This window comes from Sprattus sprattus (assembly GCF_963457725.1).
Source record: "Sprattus sprattus genome assembly, chromosome: 2".
In the NCBI taxonomy this organism is placed as follows: domain Eukaryota; kingdom Metazoa; phylum Chordata; class Actinopteri; order Clupeiformes; family Clupeidae; genus Sprattus; species Sprattus sprattus.
The window spans coordinates 12,101,291-12,107,290 of record NC_137921.1 but is presented as its reverse complement, the minus strand read 5'-3'; positions in this window follow the sequence as shown (position 1 = coordinate 12,107,290).

Sequence of the window (6,000 nt, the reverse complement as noted above, 5' to 3'; positions counted from 1 at the left end):
AGCATCCCAAATTCATCTCTGGAGGTGCTGCCCCTCTGGAGGACAAAGAAAATAATTGTTTTATTTTCGCTGTTGTGGCAACATAAATACCATACGAGTGGCTCATGATTGGAAAAGTTAAACCAAATTAAATCATCTAAACCTTCATTAGTTGGTGATGGGCCTGCCCTATGGTGGCCCTGAGAGCTCAACGCACTGTTCTGTCATTTTCCTTTTTTTAATTTGCTTGTGTTTTGTCTCTTTGCATGTGTTTTCTTAAGGTGCAGTGTGTTGAGCTTAAATTGACGAGAACATTTTCTTAATTTGCTTGTGTTTTTGTTTAATTGCAGTTTAAATGATTAAAGTGTAAATTCACCCCTAGATCTGAGCTTAACTCCATCCACGGCATCATTTTGAAAAATCCTATAAAAAAGGGGCCAAGGAATGGTGAGGGGGTAGGTTGTGAACTCCTTTGAAGTTTTGATCGGCCATTTCATGACAGAGAGATGTACCTGATCGGTCCAGTCAGAATTGGCCTTGCAAAATGCAGGGCTGATTTAAACCAGTAGATGGCGTTTTGAGCCATTTTCATCCCATAAAATGCTGTTATACAAATGGTTATTTTGTCAATATTAACACCAGCATTGATGTGTTTAATCACAGTTGAGTTGTATCATTTAGGCTAGTTTACAGCTCAAACATGTTTAAATTTGCTCTTAAACAATTAATGGTAGGCTATTCCCTGTGAATAAAAATCAACACATAAGCTTCTGAGCAAATCACAGCTTGTCACTATTGCATCACGTCACGCTTGGAGATGAAAGCGCTCAACTCCTCATCATTTGTCATATCATGAACACGTCATGAACAGGTCTGGTTGTTGTAGGGTGTTGCAGAAATTGAACTTGAAAGCCTTTATCGTCATCGTATATAGCTGTATACATTGTATTGTATATAAAACTAAATTTGGAGCGCTGCTCCTGTTGGTGCCATGAGGAACAACGTATAACAATAACAAAAATACAATAAGGTAAATAAAAGAGTAAAAATGTAAACTGTCATTCCAATTGACACAAGGTGCAATAGTACGGAATAAACGTACGTATTGCCATGAGGTACACTGCAATATTGCAATACTGCAATATTGCACAGTGCTTGCATATCCCCTAAGCATAAATATAAGTATTATTATTGTCTTACACCCAACAATAAGGTGACTGAAGTAGTAATATTGCACATTTGATATCCCACATTGAAGTGCATGTGTGACTTTATCGTGCTAATAGCCGTTGGGGAAAAAACTGGTGCTTTCTCTTGAGGACCTCTACCGCCTGCCAGAGGGCGGGAGGATTTACAGGCGGTGGCCTGGGTGTGATGTGTCTGATGATTTTTTTGACCAAACTGAGAGAACCGGAGCAGGCAGTGTTTTTCAGGGAGGCCAGTGAACAGCAAGTGATTTTTTTGGGCTGTGTTAATTATTCTTTGGAGGCCTTTCTTGTCTGCCGCAGTGCAACCAGAGCACCACGCCGAAATGCAGTACGCTTTAGATAGTGGAGCGGTAAAAGGCCACCAGAAGCTTACACTACAGGTTGTTTTTCTTGAGCACTCTCAGGAAGTGCTGTGCCTTGGGTGTTTTTTGGCTTAAAAACTGTAGGCTACTGTTTTTAACTGTTTTTTGGCCTTTGTTTTAGCCTTGCTATTGTTGGGTCCAATGACTGTATATAGACTATAATTGGACCCTAATGTTAGATCCCTGTTTTCCGGTACCCAGTTCAGGGGCATGGCATCACCCTGCTTGTGTTCATACTACTCCACAGTGACTCTTAAAGTCTTTAATTAGCACCTGATCACTATCTGTCTACTTTGTTATATGGCAGGACAGCATATTGGCAATAGCCTACAGTTTCTGCTCCATCTACAACTCCCAGAACCCTGTTGCACATTCATTTCTCCTGTCACCTGAAAGACAGTCTCAGGACAGATAAGGTGACCCCTCAGAAACCTTAATCATCTGTTGACACACACACACACACACACACACACACACACACACACACACACACACAGATGCACACTCTGATCTCACTCACCCACACAATTTTGTGAGATGATTAATGTCAAATGGTGAATATACACTATTATTAGAGGAGTTAATCAGTCTTCATTGCAACTGATTTCCAGGACATTGGGAAACAAGTAACAATAATATTTGTGAATACATTTCCAAATAACCCAAGTACCCATTAGACAACTACTTTTGTGTCACTGTTTTAGTGAACAGACAATACTGGCTTTAAGGGATAAATACACATACTCTATATGCAGTCAATGATTGGGGCTAATGTATTAACATCCTCCAACTTCAACAGATGACTTAAGTTCTATTTTTTAAATTGTCTGTAAAGTGTCTTTGTGACTGACAAAAGCTTTGATAAAGCGCCATAGAAATCAAATAGAATTGGATTGATATGAATGATAGCATTTAGCCTGTCTTGATGTTATGTATCTAAAAATAGCATAGACAGAAATGTTTATTATTGTAATCAAGACATTCCATGGTGTTCATTCATGGAGATATGAATACAATCAAATACTTGGTTTTGGATGATATAGTGAAGTATATAAAAATGTCCAATGGCTCGAATTTGTGAAATCTAGGCCTACTTTAATTGTATTTCTTTACATGATGTAGGTTATACAATATCATGATCATCTGACTCCAAAACATTGATGTTTCAAGTTTGAATATTGTGGTTTTCCCTTTTTTGTTTTAAGAAATGTTTCCACAAAGTTTGAATGCTTCGCACGGCTTCTGCTGTCTTTGTCAAGTAATTAAACAAATGACCATTGTGCCATGTTAAAACGGTGTGATTACCATATAATCAGATTGTTAGATGGCAGTGTTAGGCACAAGACACAAAACGCTTGGTGCTTGAACTAGTTTTACAAGAAACTTAATCTGCAGTAAAGTGTTAACTTACACTAACAGTGTGCATTTCATTTAGAAACAAATTTACAAATTGATTTGTGGTCAAATGAGCTAAGTGCAACAGCCCCTCAAGATATCTTTGCATGCCCCTGCTCTCTAGCCTGTTGCCTAATTAGTGAACCATTACTGTTAGAGCCAGCATTAGGCAGGATTTAACACCCCAACCACTCAGTTTGAACCAATAATAGGTCTTTCCTTACATCATTTATTTTAAAGCACTGGGCGGTGCTGTTGAGTTAGTAATCATACTGTGCCGAACCTATGCAACTTAGCGCTGTTCAACAACTTTGGAACATTAGGCAATACGCCACTAAGCAGGGACGTGCGGGGGGGGGCTAAGGTTGCCCGGGCAACTGCCCGTCAGCCCTCCTCGACTCAAGCTGTCCCTCCGGGGGTTAAAATAGTATAACGGCTGCAGAATTTCATGTAGGCCTACATTTAAAAAATCACCACCCGAAACATTTCATTAAGTAGCCTATGGGGAACAAGAGTGGAAGTGAGTAAAGGGTAAAGGTAAGGTAAAGTAACTAGTTTGCGAAAGCACCCTACTCACCCTACTCTGCTGCACGCGACAGGCACCTGAGAGCCTGCATTTTTGCCTCGAGAGACGGTCATGCTTGTCTTGTGCGACTTACAGTTTTTTACAATTGCTAAAACACATTCTTGAAACAGTCACTCATTTTCTCTAAACTCTAAACACAAAACCTCATCTTCAAGCACTATTTACAAAACCTCTGAATCCTCTTGCAAAATGAAACTTTCGCCTCAAAACAGTTTTACCTGTGCTCAAAATCAAACTCTGCGGTCAAATCATAAACAAAGTGTTCAAAATTTAAAATTATATACACTTTCAATCAGTCAGTAAACAATACACCAAAAAATAGAAAACACACCTACCTCAAAACAAATTTCATATTTATCTATCATTGACTTTTGATGAATGAAAACATGTTCTCTCTCATAGTAGCTATACAAATGTATCAGAAATTACTACTTTGCTTTGCTCTAATTTGTGTTGGTTTTGCTTTCTCCTTCTTGTACCCCTACAGTACTGTACCCTGCATCTTTCACTTGTTCTTCGTTGATATGAACCTGCAACCAGTCAAAATCTATTGAGCAATCAATCAGTACTGTTACTGTACCAAATAGAAAGCACAATGTTCAGGGCCATACAACTTGTTTACGTTTTGTCCTTATACAGCCTACAATGCACTGTAGGCCTACTACAATATACACTACCACAGTAAAAGGGACACAAATCAAAGGAGTCAACTTGGTGTTTACTTGTCCTCCTCCCCTCACATTGTTTCTTCTATTCATTCTCAGACTTTCTCCTTCCCACCTTCAACAACCTGTTTGCTCCCTAAACTGGCTCATATTGGTTGTGTCACATCATTTGATACAAGTTAAATCAATTTTGAGTGGTTGTGTTCAATCAATGACATTTGTATTCTATTTGTATTTGATTGTTGCCACTTGTGTTTACCAGTATGGATGACATGTGAATTAGAGTGCAGAATGTGTTTTAAGACTGAGAATGTGTTTAGAGTTTTGCTGAAAAGTCTAAGTGAGACCTGCAAATTGTGTTTTACTGTGAGAAATAGTTTAAGGTATTGACAACAGACTGCCCAATTAGCTTCATGAGTTCAGGCAACTGAGAAATGTGTTCAGCCAGTGGGTTTTAGTGTTTTAGCAATTGTAAAAAACTGTAATAGATGCGCCACCGATTTGACAGAGGAAGAAAATGTAATAAAGTAAAGAAATGAGTTTGAAGTTCAACGTATATGAAATGAATTAAGATGTTCCTAAAGCCAGGCTCAGTTTGCCACGTTTAGCCTGAAGAATCAGGCAGCTAGCTTGCCTATCAAACAACCAGCCCGTTCCCACATGCACATCTTTTTGGTAGGAAAACTAAGTTACAGGTCTGCTGAAAGTGAGTTTCTTACATTTCGTTTTAACAAGAAGATGGAATGCATCACATGAATCATTTAATTCAATATGGTTTAATGCCTAAATCCTATCACTGTTTTGGTTGTTTTAAGTCTAGAGTGCGGTAGAAGCTAGAATGCCTACGGAAAAGAGAGGCGGCAGAGGGGAGCACATCTTTGCAGAGTTGGTTGCAAAGAAGCAAACCAGCAGGTGAGACAGAGACATTGCATTGTGATAAAGATGACGATGTGTAGGCTAATTCATTTATGTGAAACAGCCTCATATTTTAAGCATACTAATGCCAAATTATTATAATTAAATTACATTTAAAATGAGGACAAACCACAAGCCTCCAGACCAGAGGAAAATGTTGACAAGGTAACACATATGAGATAAGAAGTATTTTTTATGTACTTATGACTGTATTGTTGAATAATGTGTATTGCTGGTACTGGAACATGGACATCTCAACAGATAGAGGTAGTAGTGAGACAGGAAGGCTGCTACAGCAGAAGGCCCTTTTCTGATAAATCACGTGGTAGACATGCTATTTCTTATAAGCCCAGTTGTAGAGACACCTTTTCTGATAAATCACATGGTAGACATGCCATTTCCTTGTAAAACCACAGGATAGACTCATTGCGGGCTTTCGGACGGCGCTTCTGAAAGGCCATGCCAAAGTCATGGCCTTCAGATGAGCATCTCTGAGAGGTCGTGGAGTGGTCACAGACTCCTAGACACTTCTGCAAATATCACAAGACAGGTAGTTTTCCAGACACCATACATAAAAACACTGGGACACCTGACAGCACAGGGAACTGCAATATGTAAAATAAGAGATGTGATCAAGTCTGATGAAGAAAACAGGGTCAACTAAGAATAGGGAAGAACAAAGGGGAACAAGGTCAGGGGTAAGCAAAGAATAGGGAAGAACGACGGGGCTTTAGAAATATATAAAAGGGTACAGGGACTTGGTCACTTTTACCCTTATTTTCTTGATCGCTCTTGCTTTTTTCTTAGAGTCTTTTGAGATGCTCCATGGACCAGCTCATCAGTAGTTGATTTTCTCTGAATTAAACTGTTCAGTATATTCATACCTGTTT